Source organism: Apodemus sylvaticus, chromosome 8 (genome assembly GCF_947179515.1).
Source record: "Apodemus sylvaticus chromosome 8, mApoSyl1.1, whole genome shotgun sequence".
Classification (NCBI taxonomy): domain Eukaryota; kingdom Metazoa; phylum Chordata; class Mammalia; order Rodentia; family Muridae; genus Apodemus; species Apodemus sylvaticus.
The window spans coordinates 81,711,117-81,728,798 of record NC_067479.1 but is presented as its reverse complement, the minus strand read 5'-3'; positions in this window follow the sequence as shown (position 1 = coordinate 81,728,798).

The window sequence follows — 17,682 nt, the reverse complement described above, 5'->3', positions numbered from 1 at the left end:
ATAAGTACAATTGCAAAGATAAAGACAAGTGACAGCCGTCAGCATCAAGAGCAGCAGTGGCCCAGTGCACACCTGTCCCGTCATTTCTCTTAATCCGAAAATTGGCCATGTAATAGCTGTGACTTCTGTTCCCATCGTACATGAGGAAACATGGATCTAACCTTGCTATTTGTTTGCAGCAAAACAACTATAACGTTGTAGAGTCAAGCTGAAGGCAGCCTGCCCGGGTCTGAGCCTGCTCTCTTAATGGCCTCTTCGGACTCAGAATCAGTAGCAGCAAGCCTGAATGATGATGACAAAAAGAGTGCCTTGGTAAGAAAATGAAATGAGGAGTTTAAAAAAAAGTGGAGAGCAAAATCGACACTGGAGAATGCATTGCTGGAATGCTGGTGTCTGATCTGTGCTCAGCACCAAGGCTATCGATAGTTTCCACAGCTGGGAAATATTTATATCCACAGCACTGCCATCCATTCTCCGGACACAACAGGGAATGACTAGTGGCCCTAATTTTCATTATGAACAGTCTTCCCTGGTATCATTTTGCAATTTCAGACTTGCAAGTCCAAGAAACATGATGTCATTTTCATTTATTGAACAAAATTACTAAATTGTGCAGGCTATAAATCCAAATACCCGTGTTCTCTAAGAAAAAAAAATATGTTCTGTGAATTGACAGTTCCATATCACAACTCAGAGTCCCCTGGCCCTAAGATGCTCCACAGCTGTGGTCCTTCAGCATAGTCTGTAACACAGAACTTCAGCAGCCAGTGCTGCCCCTCCATGTGAGATTGAAAATGTATAAATTCAAAGGAACACAGTCACAGCTAAAAACTGACAAAGGTGCTACTTAATACCTTTTCATAACTGTGGCATGTACAAACTACTAAATACTTTTTTAAAGATTTATTGCACATGTATGGATATTTTGCCTGAATGTATTTTTGTCCACCACTTGTATGCCTGGTCCTCCAGGAAATCAGAAGAGGACCTCAGATCCCCTGGAACTGGAGTTATAGGTGGTTATAAGCCATCACATGTGTGCTAGGAATCCATCACTGGTCCCGTTCAAGAATAACAAGTGCTCTAAAGTACTGAGCCATCTCTATAGCCCCTAAAACACTGTTTAGAGTGATTATTTCTGGGATCAGCCTGTCCTCTAGCATGCCATAACACATCTAGAATAAACATTGTAGCACATTTCAAAACACATTGTTCATGAATTTTTCTAGATGGAGAATATCATGGCGGGGTTGTATTTGTAATGTACTCAGAAACCTGGCTTGGAAGGTGCCATTAGCATACTTTTGAGGGTCACCCTGATGGCAAGTGGGAAAGGAGTACTCAGTGTGGAGTGACTGTCCTTTGTCTAGATTATTGATATGATCTACCCAGGTCAAAAGACACAAGGGCACTCTGTAAGGGCATACTTTGTGGGCCATAGTGAAACAATGTAGAACAAACTTTACTAAAAGCCTCAGTGCTTTACTGATGTGTTCACAGAATCCACATCTTCAAAATCCATATCTGCCTGAAATGAACAGGGCACTTATTCTACAAAGAAAATGAGAGTTAATGCTATTATTTAAGGCAACAGACTCATTATGCGGTTAAAGGGCAAACTGTATCATGAAGGACCTGTCTTTAAAAGAATGAGAGGCATCCTCCACTTGACAAATCAATAAGGGATTTTTGGAAGAGGTGGCTTTTGAGATGGGCCATGAAGAACATGTCAAATAAACCTTTGAAAAGTAGATGAAAGGGGCCATGATACTGAGGGATCCAAAAGAAACTATGAACATACTGGTCAATGGAAGTAGTCAAATTTAGACCTGGTGGAGAAAGAGCCTAAGGTACAAATGAGTATCAATTTCTGGGGAGTACCAGAGGCACACTGTAGATTCTAAACATCAATTGTGGCACTGTTTATGAAAATTAATGGAGAAACCAGAGATACTTGACTCCTGGCAGAGAGAATGCTAGTTGTTTTCCTAAAATTTAAAGAGTGAAAAGTTGAATGTTCTGCAGGTGGCAGGTCTCAGCATCAGATTTGGGGAACAGTGGTTTTGGCTGCCATTTTGAATGACTCTAGAATTTAACCTTGGGGCTGAAATATGGAATCCGAGAATTATCAAGAGAAGCTGGACAACTGACAAGAAATCATACAAAGGAGAAAAACGATAATGTATAAGTAAGGATTTCCAAATCCCAGAGGGTAGTAACAGAGTATTATGGGGGGAAAAAGACAAAAACATGTCAAGTCATCAAGACCTGAATTCAAATCTAGATTTCATCTTGTATGAACTTCCTGTCTTTCAAGAATCTCTTTTAACAATTCAGTGATGGGTGTATGAAAGGGAATAGCAAAGTAAACATCCAGTTACAGATACAGTCAACTTGAAAAAAAAATCTACAATACACTTGCCTGGGGAACAGAGCTCTGAGCATATTGGTGAGAGTTTCTATCTTGGGTAGATTAAGATGGGAATCCCACCCTAAATGTGTGTGCACCATCCTAGGAACTAGAGGAAATGCACAGAAAAATGAGGAAGCAGGCTGAGTACTACATTCATCTCTGGAAGCTTCCCTAGAGCAGACACAGTGTGTCTAGCAGCCTCACCTCCTGTCACCTCCTCTATTGACCATAATAGAATAAATGTATCCTTAAAAGGCCAAAATAAACCCTTCCTTCCTTCCTTCCTTCCTTCCTTCCTTCCTTCCTTCCTTCCTTCCTTCCTTCCTTCGTTCCTTCTGTCTGTCTGTCCATCCCTTCTGTCAGGTGTTCTACCACTGCAATGAGAAAGGTAACTAACATAGGTGACATCAGAGAATAAGGAGATGGCAAGTGAGTGCATGAGAGATACACAACTTTAATAGTCATTAGGGAAATGTTAATTAAAGCCATGGCAAAATATCAGTCTAACTTGAAAACCAAAGAGTGACAGCTACCAAGTGGCCAGATTATTATTATTATTATTATTATTATTATTATTTGGGTTTTTCGAGACAGGGTTTCTCTGTATAGCCCTGACTATCCTGGAACTCACTCTATGGACCAGGCTGGCCTCAAACTCAGAAATCTGCCTGCCTCTGCCTCCCAGAATGCTGGGATTACAGGCGTGCACCACCTCCACCACCCGGCGTGGCCAGATTATTTGACTTCCATGATTGGTGGTGGTGCAGTCCCTCCAGGAAACAGCTTGATGGTTCCTTCAAGACCCATGAATTTATCTTGTAAAACCTAATGATGGTTTTCTGGGCATTTGTTGTGGAGAAATAGACACTTACATTCATACAAAAACCTACACACAAATGTTCATTGTGTACAAACACTGATGCCTTGTAACAGGAACTGGTTAGACAAACTGTGGTTCATCTATAGCACACTGAGCCATAACGAGGAATAAATGACGAGTCCACGAACAACTTTGGTGGATATTGAGAGAATTATCCTGAGGAAAAAGAAAAAGTCGATGCCCAAAGGTTATATTCCAGAAGATTCCCTGTATACGAGATCTGTTGTTTCCTTTTTTATTTCTTTGTATGCGACATGATGTGTGTGTGTGTGTGTGTGTGTGTGTGTGTGTGTGTGTGTGTGTGTGATAGAGAGAGAGAGAGACAGAGAGAGAGAGATATGCTTGTATACATAGTGCATTCACATGACTGTGCAAATGCCTAATTCCATGCACATGCTTGCAAAAGCCAAAAGAGCACACTGGCTTTCTTCCTCTGTCACTTTCCATTTTGTTTCTTTGGACAGGGTCTCTTAGTGAGCCAGGATCTCATTGTTTGGGGGAGGCTGGTTAGCCAGAGAGCTTCTGGGATCTACCAATCTCTATTCCCTTCCATCCTGAGATTTTAATCCCAGACAGCCAGGGCCCAGTATTTTACATAGCTGCTGGGGATTCAAACTCAGGTCTTCACAGTTGCACAGCAAACACACTTAACCAGTGAGCCATTTCCCCATTCTTCCACTTAAACAACATTCTTAAAAGAACAAAATCATAGATTAATAGTTGACAATGACTGTGGAAAGAACTGGACACACAGCTGTGTGTGAAGGACAAATGATGACATCTTACATTGATGTAACTGTCCCGGGTATTGACTGTAGAAGTGCCAAGATTCTGGTTGGGATGATGAGTAATAATTTTCAGTATATTTTCACTGGTCAGTTCTCTCAGCACTATATATTACTATTGTCTGTGAATCTATAGTAATTATTAAGAATAAGATTTTTTAAATATAGCAATTATTTGTATTTAATAAGATTCCACGAGGATCCACTATGTGCTAATGGGCTATTTGGAAGAGATGGATGAAAAAGGAGGAAGGTGAGACAGCTGGGAAGAGAAAAAAGTTTTAAAATGCAAAATATTACTATATCATTATAGGGAATAGTGTGGGAGAAATGAGGAATGGAGAATAGTTGGGAAGTTCAGTAAGAAGTGAAATATGACATCTTTGATAGCAGAGAGGAAACTGCTCCCTTCTCAATAAACCACATGAACTTAATCCAGTGTGAGCCCCTTGAGAATTTCTCTTGTTGTGAAGTCCCTGGAGTGTCCAAGATAAAACAATGGCCCATGGGGCACAATTTTGCAAATTTCAAGTTTAAAATGTACTCTCCCTATCTTACCAGCATATGTATGCTCTTGAAACCCAAGGCTTATGATGTGAATTGGGATGCTTAAATTTCTTTTTGGATTCAGGGATTTGCAGAACCTAAATACGTTGGTTCTCAGGGAGTGAAGAATGTCGCATTTCCTTTCCAGAGTCAGATTTCCTAAAAATAATCGGAAGCTGTTCACAATAAGTAAGAAGCTGTCGTGAGGGACAGAGGTTGGGGGAATCTAGATCTCTTCCATTGAGGGGCAACGAAATACAGGACTCCTCATGAGCTCCAGCATGGGGCTTTCCAGACAGTTGGGATATAGGAAAGTCCCGACAGGAGAAGCATCTCTGTGTTAATAAATATAGAATTGATGGTTCTGAGAGATAAGTACACATCAACATGAAACCTGGAGGGAGCCATTGTTCCTGCTCACAACTCAGAAGAAATGAATGGTAAACAAACCAGGAGTGACTCTGTGTAGATTATTCCTATGCCAGGCTGAGCCCATGTAGGAACAATCACAACCTCTTGATAGATTCAGAGGTGCTCAGCCTTACGCCGTAGAATAGTCACACAAGTTCCTCTACAGTGATCAGTTTTATAAAAAAGTCAAAGAAAGATCCATGTGGTAAATTATCATCATTCTGGGGGCACGCCTTGGACAGGTGCTTGAATGCTGTACAGACCTAAGGGAACTTCCAGTAAGCAATCACCAAGACTGGACCTGTCACGGTGTACATTGTACTTTCTCACTACCAAGCTGGAATTGTTGCTTCAAACCGAGTCATGATAAGAGCTCCCCAGAAAAGGAATGATGCTCACTTCCAAACCTGCTGTGGAATGACCTCATTTCTCTACTGCTGACCTGTGAGGCATAAAATGAATAAGTGTGCTTAAAACACACACACACACACACACACACACACACACACAACCTGTATGAAGGTCTTATGTGCTACAAAGGTCACTTTGGGAAACATTGGGAAGACATTGGGAGCCTGTGAAGTTGGGTTATACCTCCTGCAAAGGAGACTCCGTTGTGGTCTCTGTACCTACAAATATCAGTACTCTAGTGTGTTCTGTTGGGCCCAATCACAAGTCCCTTTTTGTAGGAAAACTTGAAGGTATGGATACAGAGCCGGCATCTGGATGTTCGCCCAAGATTTTGGCAAGTCTTCTGCTCATGTCCACGTCTGTCTTGATCTCCAACCTGCCAGGGTTTCCCTCTGCCTCGTGCATTCACTCACCTGGAAGCAAGTCAGAAGAGCACGGTGCCAGAGTGCTGACTTTCTGCTTTAGGTAACTGTAATTTAGCTTTGCTCGCCACTACCCTTAACATATGGAAGCCATTCATTCATTTTCCTTGCCATCATTAGGATAGGAATCCTAGAATATTCTACATGTAACCTCATCATAGATTTCCCTTAACTAATTACAGAATATCTAACCAGTTTCCTTTAAAGTAAAACTTGCTGGTTAATACAGAACGGCATTGCTTCTAATAAGCTGTGCATGTTGTGCTGGAATTTAAACTGTACTGTTGTGTATGGCGAAGGGCTGAAAGTTTAGAGTTACTCCCCTTGGCAAACATTTTTTTTAAGGACAGCTTAAATAAGCAGTACAGAAACCAGATGTCATTTGGTAAGAGTATCTGAATGACCAAAAATTTGCTGTCTGGGTATTTTTTTTCCCTTTATAAAAACAAGAAAAATTCTTTGGATTTATATCATATTTAGCAGCTGTGAAACAGCGCAAACATCTGTTTGTACCTATGGGGAGCTGACCCGTGGGGCCCTTGTCTCCTAATCACCAACTCTCACATGCGCAGTTCATTGTTTTCTTTGCCATTGCCTCCTGCACTTCAAAGTTTTCATTCGCTCATTTTCTATTGGCAGAGACTGGGAACTAATCCATTCATTATAAGACCAGATGATTAGGATTTTTGACACATGATCACAGCATTCTCTCCACCCAGCCTGTGCGTAGAAAACATAGTCACATCTGCCTCTAGCTTCATGTTGGAGCATCTACACTTAATCACAATAATGCAAGGTTTACAAACCTCCAGCAAGATTGTAGTAGTGTGTATACGGGAGCACAGAAGACCCACACTTGGCATTAGTAGGATATGATCTCTAAAAGGACATCCCTAAAATAATTTGTCCCTTTTATTTAGATGACACCAAATTTTATACCTGCCCTTATTTGGAAGCTTTTCTATTAGAATTTTGCTACAGTTTTTTTTTTTTAAAGAGCAATAATAATGACTTTTTTTTTAATGTTACCACTTTAAAGTACCATTTTTAAAAAGTACAGTAAACACTGTGACAGGTCCAGTCTTGGAGATTGCTCACCAGAAGTTTTGTTAGCACACCCAGGGAATATCAGTTTCTAAGGGCCAACATTTTTCCTGCACATTATAAAAATAGGGAAAGTATGCTGAATTAGAATTGAAGCCTGCCAGGTCAAATCAGCAGCTTTATTTATAGTTCATACACACACACACACACACACACACACACACACACACACACACACACATATATATATGTAAAAAGTCTGCCAAATACAGCATTCCTATTGCAAAAAAAGCAAGAATCAAATTCATTTTATTACTAACAAAAACTAATTTTATAAAGGCATTTTTACAATAATTTTCATTATGAAGAAGACATGGTCTATGTACCAGTTACTTATGAGAGTGATCTAACATAGTGACAATTGATTCCTCATTAATGCAGGCCTCCAGCTGCCTCTATTTCTGTTGCATTGTCCACACTACATGTAATTAGAATTGTACTTTAGAGGTTGTCATCCAGCAGTATTCTGACCAGGAAGATGTCTATTTTGTCAGCTTCTTTATGTCAACAGGATGAGGCAGGAGGCAGTCATACTCAACCATTTTAAGTCGCTGGAATATCTAGGAAGTTGAAGGAAACTGATAAGGTATAAACTATATGTACACCAACCTCCTCTCCATCCTCCTGAGCTCAAAGCACTACTGTAATCAGATAACGAACTAAACAAACACAGAGTCTTGGATTTGCCTCATCTTTGTAAGCATTCTGGGGTAGTATATGTATTCTGAATACAGGATCTGCAAACAAAGCTAATCCCAAAACACCAATAGAAGTTCTTGGGGTTCCATAGTCAGTAGAATTAAAGAATGTATATATAGTATAAATTATATGTAATAGTTTATATTACATAGGATATAGTTTTATTTATATTTTTACTTTATAAATATATAATTTGTTTTATTTATAATATATTTCATTTTAATAATGTATTTATAATACCATTTATATTATATATATTATACATAGAAATTCTCTAATTCTCTTTGGTTACTCTATTTATACACATGTACCAATACTGTTAATAATTAATAATTAATAAAAAAAGTGAGGCTGCATGAATAAACTGATATATTCACATAAATAATTACAATAGAGCAATGAAAGGAAATCAATTTTACCTGTCTCTGTTAAAATCTCATGAATTCAATGTTGAGCTTATATATTATATATTTATATATTTATATTATACATATAGTGTATAGATTATACACTATATAAATATATAAAATAAATTATATAACATATTAGAAATTAAAGGTTCTGTATACTATTTCAATAAACTATTATCATTATTATTATTATTTAAAGCCAGTAGGGAAATTTTAATATACAAGTATAGCCAGGCCTATAATTTCATCTGCTAGAGAGATTCAGGTAGAAGGACTGAATGTTTAAGGCCAACCCAGGGTACAGCAAATGCTCTAGGTCAGCCTGGACTACAGAGCATGATCCAGGCTGGCCTGGGAAAGCTAGAAAGACTTCATTTCAAAATAAAGCAAAAGAGGATATTGAGAGAATATTGATAGATAAGTGTATGATAGAGAATGTATCTATGTTTACATAGAGTATATGTGTATGCATATAGACATTATTGATATATACATACATTGTGTGTATTTGTATAAATATACACGTATGTGTATCCATTTATATGTGTACATGTACATATACATATACACACATCAAGAAACTATATGTAGATTGTGGAAGAAATAGATGAGCTAAAGAAAAAAAAAAGGACAGATAACAAACCTAAGTCTCCTGGGCTGCCTCATCCAGCCTCAATAGGAGAGGATGCACCTAGTTTTATTGCAATTTGATATGCCAAGGCTGGTTGAAATCCAAGGAGGCATCCCTTTTTCTGAAGAGAAACAGAGAAGAAGTGGGTGGGGCTGGGAGAAGAGAAGGTCATGGGGGAGGAGAGGACAAGTGAGAAAGGAGGGGGAAGCAGACACTATAGTTGTGATATAAAGTAAAAATTAATTAATCTTAAGCTGTATGCTTGGAATTAAAAAATTTTATATGTACTCAGTAGCTTATTTTAATAATAAAAATAAATTTTCTATGTATTAACATCATCCAAAGGTATTGTTATCATACTGACTCAATGTGAATGTAGTTATTTTATGGCCAAAAATATTTAAACTATACTTAATTTTAAAATACATATTTTGTGTAATTATTTCTTTTTTTTTGTCTTTTTTTTATTCGATGTATTTTTATTTACATTTCAAATGATTTCCCCTTTTCTAGCCCCCCACTCCCCAAAAGTCCCACAAGCCCCCTTCTCTCCCCCTGTCCTCCTACCCACCCCTTCCCACTTCCCCGTTCTGGTTTTGCCCTATACTTCTTCACTGAGTCTTTCTACAACAAGGGGCCACTCCTCCTTTCTTCTTGTACCTCATTTGATGTATGGATTATGCTTGGGGTATTCCAGTTTTCTAGGTTAATATCCACTTATTAGTGAGTGCATACCATGAGTCACCTTTTGAGTCTGGGTTACCTCACTTAGTATGATGTTTTCTAGCTCCATCCATTTGCCTAAGAATTTCATGAATTCATTGTTTCTAATGGCTGAATAGTACTCCATTGTGTAGATATACCACATTTTTTGCATCCACTCTTCTGTTGAGGGATACCTGGGTTCGTTCCAGCATCTGGCAATTATAAATAGGGCTGCTATGAACATAGTAGAGCATGTATCCTTATTACATGGTGGGGAATCCTCTGGGTATATGCCCAGGAGTGGTATAGCAGGATCTTCTGGAAGTGAGGTGCCCAGTTTTCGGAGGAACCGCCAGACTGATTTCCAGAGTGGTTGTACCAATTTGCAACCCCACCAGCAGTGGAGGAGTGTTCCTCTTTCTCCACACCCTCTCCAACACCTGCTGTCTCCTGAATTTTTAATCTTAGCCATTCTGACTGGTGTAAGATGAAATCTCAGGGTTGTTTTGATTTGCATTTCCCTAATGACTAATGAAGTTGAGCATTTTTTAAGATGCTTCTCTGCCATCCGAAGTTCTTCAGGTGAGAATTCTTTGTTTAACTCTGTACCCCATTTTTTAATAGGGTTGTTTGGTTTTCTGGAGTCTAACTTCTTGAGTTCTTTATATATATTGGATATTAGCCCTCTATCTGATGTAGGATTGGTGAAGATCTTTTCTCAATTTGTTGGTTGCTGATTTGTCCTCTTGATGGTGTCCTTTGCCTTACAGAAACTTTGTAATTTTATGAGGTCCTATTTGTCAATTCTTGCTCTTAGAGCATACCCTATTGGTATTCTGTTGAGAAACTTTCTCCTTGTACCGATGTCCTCAAGGGTCTTCCCCGGTTTCTTTTCTATTAGCTTCAGAGTGTCTGGCTTTATGTGGAGGTCCTTGATCCATTTGGATTTGAGCTTAGTACAAGGAGACAAGGATGGATCAATTCCCATTCTTCTGCATGATGACCTCCAGTTGAACCAGCACCCTTTGTTGAAAAGGCTATCTTTTTTCCATTGGATGTTTTCAGCCTCTTTGTCGAGGATCAAGTGGCCATAGGTGTGTGGGTTCATTTCTTGATCTTCAATCCTGTTCCATTGATCCTCCTGCCTGTCACTGTACCAATACCATGCAGTTTTTAACACTATTGCTCTGTAGTATTGCTTGAGGTCAGGGATACTGATTCCCTCAGACTTTCTTTTGTTGCTGAGAATAGTTTTAGCTATCCTGGGGTTTTTGTTATTCCAGATGAATTTGATAATTGCTCTTTCTAACTCTGTGAAGAATTGAGCTGGGATTTTGATGGGTATTGCATTGAATCTATATATTGCTTTTGGCAAAATGGCCATTTTTTTTTTATTTTTTTTATTTTTTTTTTCATTTTTTTTATTCGATATAATTTATTTACATTTCAAATGATTTCCCCTTTTCTAGCCCCCCCCCCCCACTCCTCGAAAGTCCCGTAAGGCCCCTTCTATTCCCCTGTCCTCCCTCCCACCCCTTCCCAGTTCCCCGTTCTGGTTTTGCCAAATACTGTTTCACTGAGTCTTTCCAGAACCAGGGACCACTCCTGCTTTCTTCTTGTATCTCATTTGATGTGTGGATTATGTTTTGGGTATTCCAGTTTTCTAGGTTAATAACCACTTATTAGTGAGTGCATACCATGATTCACCTTTTGAGTCTGGGTTACCTCACTTAGTATGATGTTCTCTAGCTCCATCCATTTGCCTAAGAATTTCATGAATTCATTGTTTCTAATGGCTGAATAGTACTCCATTGTGTAGATATACCACATTTTTTTCATCCACTCTTCTGTTGAGGGATACCTGGGTTCTTTCCAGCATCTGGCAATTATAAATAGGGCTGCTATGAACATAGTAGAGCATGTATCCTTATTACATGGTGGGGAATCCTCTGGGTATATGCCCAGGAGTGGTATAGCAGGATCTTCTGGAAGTGAGGTGCCCAGTTTTCGGAGGAACCGCCAGACTGCTTTCCAGAGTGGTTGTACCAATTTGCAACCCCACCAGCAGTGGAGGAGTGTTCCTCTTTCTCCGCACCCTCTCCAACACCTGCTGTCTCCTGAATTTTTAATCTTAGCCATTCTGACTGGTGTAAGATGAAATCTTAGGGTTGTTTTGATTTGCATTTCCCTAATGACTAATGAAGTTGAGCATTTTTTAAGATGCTTCTCTGCCATCCGAAGTTCTTCAGGTGAGAATTCTTTGTTTAACTCTGTACCCCATTTTTTAATAGGGTTGTTCGGTTTTCTGGAGTCTAAATTCTTGAGTTCTTTATATATATTGGATATTAGCCCTCTATCTGATGTAGGATTGGTGAAGATCTTTTCCCAATTTGTTGGTTGCCGATCTGTCCTCTTGATGGTGTCCTTTGCCTTACAGAAACTCTGTAACCTTATGAGGTCCCATTTGTCAATTCTTGCTCTTAGAGCATACGCTATTGGTGTTCTGTTCAGAAACTTTCTCCCTGTACCGATGTCCTCAAGGGTCTTCCCCAGTTTCTTTTCTATTAGCTTCTATATTGATTCTACCGATCCAAAAGATCCAACAAAGAAAGAGAACTTCAGACCAATTTCCCTTATGAACATTGATGCAAAAATACTCAATAAAATTCTTGCCAACCGAATCCAAGAACACATCAAAACGATCATCCACCATGATCAAGTAGGCTTTATCCCGGGAATGCAGGGTTGGTTCAATATACGGAAATCCATCAATGCAATCCACTACATAAACAAACTCAAAGAAAAAAAACAACATGGTCATTTCATTGGATGCTGAAAAAGCATTTGACAAAATTCAGCATCCTTTCATGTTTAAAGTCTTGGAAAGAACAGGAATTCAAGGCCCATACTTAAACATAGTAAAAGCAATATACAGCAAACTGGTAGCCAGCATCAAACTAAATGGAGAGAAACTTAAAGCAATCCCACTAAAATCAGGGACTAGACAGGGCTACCCCCTTTCTCCTTATCTTTTCAATATTGTACTTGAGGTACTAGCTCGGGCAATTCAACAACATAAGGAGGTCAAAGGGATACAAATTGGAAAGGAAGAAGTCAAACTATCATTATTTGCAGATGACATGATAGTCTACCTAAGTGACCCAAAAAACTCCTAGAGAGCTCCTACAGCTGATAAACAACTTCAGCAAAGTGGCAGGTTATAAAATCAACTCAAGCAAATCAGTGGCCTTCCTATACTCAAAGGATAAGCAGGCTGAGAAAGAAATTAGGGAAATGACCCCCTTCACAATAGCCACAAACAGTATAAAGTATCTTGGGGTGACTCTTACCAAACATGTGAAAGATCTGTATGACAAGAACTTCAAGACTCTAATGAAGGAAATGGAAGAAGACCTCAAAAAATGGGAAAACCTCCACTACTCTGATTTAAATTCTGAGTATTCATCAGTCACCGAAGTACAAAATACCTCTCTCTCCAGACCTCTGATTGGAATGTAAGTTCCATGAAGATAAAGTTTGGGACATTTCAATTTCATTTGTCTGCTTGTTTCACAATTTCCCAAATATGTATTAGGCAGTTAATATTCTTACCTTAAAAGTTTTACATGGGCCAATTGGCAAATGAAAACATACAGGCATATTGACAAGGATGTGGAGAATGGAGAACTTTTATGTAGCTAGAAGACATCGCTTAGCATAACTTGCTGTTACCTAGAGAGTTAAAAGTGTACTCCATAGAATCCAGAAACTCCATTTGTAAATAAACTGAAAGGTGAAAAGGAAGTGGCTGGAGAGATGGCTCAGCAGTCGAAAGCCCTGGCTGCTCTTCTGCACGGTGGCTCACACCACTAGTAAGTCCAATTCCAGAGGATCAGACACCCACTTCTGGACTCTGAGAGCTCCCATCTGCCCCTGGGGTGCAGAAATTCATGCAGAGACACACATCTACCCATACATTAAAATTACAGTATTTTAAAAGGGGGAGCTCAGTGCAAGAAGATTTTGGGTTTGGGCTTGGCTGAAACTGGATAGTGAGATTGTGTCTCAGAAAGAGGGTACCGGAAGGGGCAATAGATAGAATAGATAGAAAACTAGTTTCTACCCCAAGAACACATGTAAAAAAAAATAGCCAGATGTACATCACGTATAGGAAATGTCAGCAAAACCCATTATACATAGTTAATATATATTAATGAAATGAGAATCCAAAAGGTAAATAATCATTTACCCCTCTGACAGGAGCAAGTGCTTGGTCGACCTATGGTCTTGTCGATTCTTTTCTTCTTCAGCCTGCTTTCCATTGTACAAGGTCTCACTCTACCCCCACTTTGGATTTCCTTCTTGCATTTTTTCATATGTTCACTAGGCACTTGAGCATACAGTTGCCTTTCAGTCTCTGTGAGGGCCTTAAGCCAGGACTCTTGCTGATACCAGAAGCCTTGGAATGCTCATGCCTCTAACCTCAACTGGGGCAGTTCGACATGTGACCTAGCACATCTTCCTGTGTGTTTCAAAAACGTTCCTACACGATGTATAGCACTCAATCTGAAGTAAACATTATGTGGGAAGTTGTTATAATGTGTGATCTAGGGAGTACGGAGAAGAGAACAAAGGTCTATATGTAGCTAGCATAGAGACATCTTTAAAAAAAAATTAGGGGGGAAGAATTGGACTTTTAATGTAACTGCCCGCAGTTACATCGAACCGGTTACCTGGAAGGGAAGCTGGGGATGTATGGGAAGGTGGCAAAAAAGAGACAGAGACCAAGACAACACTACTGTTCAAGGTCTCAAAGTTTAATGAAGAACTCCCTATATATAGGCAGGGGGAAAAGTCTGGAACCTTCTCAGCAGAATCAGTTCAGTTGCTCCACAGATGGCTAATGTTTCTCAGGAAACCGCAGGTCCTTGAAGAACAATAGGCTTCACCTTTGTCTGAGCACTCCACCCTAGGTGGAGGGGGTTATGGCTGACACAGGAGGTCCCACTCAAAGGCTGGGAGAGGAACTTCACATTGGTTGATGTCAAGTTCCTGTCAGGTGGCATGGCACCTCAATAAGGCTCTCTACAGTTTAAGAATATCCTACCCTACATAATGAGTTAGTTCAAGGCCAGCCTGAGTTACTTAAGTCTATGCCTTTAATAAACAAATCAAAACAACAAATAATACTGGGCTCTTATATCTCAGGACTCTGTGTGTGTGTGTGTGTGTGTGTGTGTGTAAGAGAGAGAGAGAGAAAGAGAGAGAGAGAGAGAGAGAGAGAGAGAGAGAGAGAGAGAGAGAGAGAGAGAGAGACTGGATTTCCTGTAATTGGATTGGAGGAGACCATCTTAATTCCCTTCATGTGTCATTTGTTAGATATACTTTCCTACAAATATATTTTTGTAGAATTGTTTTTAAAGCTGGACATGTCAAGCTGTGTGTAATCCCAGCCCTGGGGAGGCAGAGACCTGCGTTAATTAGCAAGTCCCAGGCCAGCAAGAGACTCTGTCTTCAAAATCTAAAGTTCCAAAAGACTGGTACCTGAGGAAAAACATTGGTTCCATGCATGCATGTATGAACACACACAACCTGCATACACACAGACACATGCATGCATACTCACACACATGCATGAACATACATGCACACACATACAACATGCACACATGTGCACCCACCCATGCACACACATGCACACACAGATTATGAAAAAAACAGCGCAGTTGTTAAAAGAGAGAACATTAGACAGCGATGAAAACAATAATTGTATTTATACACATAAAATTAATTTCTCAGACATAAAATAGACATAAAAGTAGTTCATGGAAGACTTGGAATTTTATACAAATTTCAACAGTATTAAAAACTAAATATTACATCTGAAAGATATTTACATAGATTAAAATCATAAGAGAAAGAAAACAACAGATACAAAATTCAGTCTATGGTTGTCTTTGGGGTAGAGAGGGTGGCATTAAGGAAAAACTGGAATTTTTCAAAATAATGTTATTGTATTACTTTTCATCAGAGTATATTATTTTACACACACACACACACAAACACATACACACATCATTTTACCTGAAACTTATTTTGAAACATATATCATACGATGCCTAGAACCATGAAAGTGGCCTCAACTAAAGCAATCACATTGCATGAGGGGTTTTTTGCTTCTTATCCACACTTAAGTTAGTGCTTGAAATCACAAATATTTCAATTCTTCTAGAATTGTATATTTGAAGTTTTGACCTAACTTCTCTAAATTCCTCCATCATTTCAAACCAGCTCAAACAAAAGGATTTTTGAGTTATGCTGTGTGCATGGTGAGTCCCACCAGCAAGAGCACTGGCCAGCCTGAAAGAGGAAGTGGAAATAAGTCCTAATGTCTGTCTGTATGTCTGTCTGTCTCCCTCTCCCTCACTCCCTCTTCTTTTCCCCCTTCCCCTTCCCTCTCCCTCTTTATTTTCCCCTGAGCTCCCCCACACACACACCTCCCTACAATTCCATTCCCATTGTAGACCTGAACTCCCTAGCCCCAGCCTCAAACAGTGATTCATTGCCTCCAAAACCCAGATTCAAGTTTCTAAAGAGATCATCTGATTGTCCAGCTTGAGCTGGGTATCCACACCAGAGCCAGTGTCTGACAACACAAGCCCACGCCCGTAGCCCAAATGTGACTTCTTTGGGCACTGTGGTTCTAAATAACACTGAAGTCAAGGTAGTCATAGTGGCCAATGAGGGCAGCTATTTTAACTGGCCTTGTTTCCATGGTGATCATTAATGGCATTCAGTCTTCTAAGTATTCCTGCCGTCTCCTTATCCATCAGTCTCAAAGGCACTTATAAAATCCATCTGCCGTACCACTTACTCTGATAAAGATGCATAGTGTTATCAAAGATATTCGGACAATTAACTTTTGATAAAAAAAAAAAATCAGTAAATAGGTCCCAAGACACCGGGGAGAAAATGCTCTCCTTTCTTCCCCACTTAACTCATATTTTAAATTAAATCTTCTTCATGAAAGTATATCAATATCTGTAGAGCTCAGCCCGGTGATGACCATGTTGGGCGAACCAGGATCTGAATATCAGAGCAAGTAAGGAACATTTTGGCCAGTGCCAGAGATGTTCACTGTTTGTTAAGCAGGAGTGTGGGAGGCTGGCCTCCAGCTTCTACAGCTATCCTCCGCAGGCTGCCACCAGTCACATATGGTCTCAGCATGCCGAAGGCAGGGAGAGGAACTAGGTATTCTCCCAGCATGGATTCCCCACAAGTGTTCAACTCCCCCTGCCCCCCTCCATTCCTTCTTTCCCTCCCTCTCTCCATCCTTCCCTCCCTCTCCCTCTCTCCTTCTCTTCCCTTCTTCATTTCCTGCTTAATTGTTTTGGGTTTTGTTTTCTTTTTTCTTGAAGCTTATTTTCATACCTGACTGTAAAGTGTTCTATAGGTTTTTGCTGTAAACATGCAAGTGGCAGATTACATGTACACATGATGTTTTTATGTGCACATCTAAGTAATGTTATCTAGCATGTTCACCTCATTTTCTGAATAGACTACAGTTTCCTCTACGGCCCATTCTAAATTATTTTTATTGCAAACAATGCAGCGGTGAAGATCCTTGTAGGCACTTCTCTTTCCATGAGAACTTATGTATAAACAAAAGTTTCTTTCTGATGCGTACACATTAGTGCTATTGTGTTTATTAAATGCTACATAGCTTCTCCACAGAACTGAATGAAGGCTCAAATCCCTATAATTAGATACATAGATGTCTTAGAATTATATGTGTTTTGGGGAAGTATGGAAAGACATCATCCATTGTTAATACAGATCACAGAAAGAATGTGCTTAAAAGAAGGGTGAAGAAGTGATTGCTTACAGAAAAAGCAAGACACAGCAAGCTTGTGACTCCAGTGTGCGTGGACATCCCTGAAAAGGTGGAGTGAGCCCTCTTGTGCGCAGGATGGCAGTTCTTCTATAGATTGTGGAACTGCGGAGCACTAAAGTACAAATGGAGTCACTGCATTCTCAGCCCGGCTCCTTTCTGAAGACTTACACTACATCCCTCAAGCTCCCTGCTACTTGAGCCATTGGACTAAGTTCAGAAAACTCCTCACAGGCCAGCTGGGTACTTTGGAGTTCTTCAATGTCACCATGTGTGTCATTGCCATGGTAACAGGAGGTCATACATTCCAGATGTCTGTGACTTGTCACTTGACCCCTGTGTGTTGTCTTCTGTTGTTTTTAATTGTAACCTAA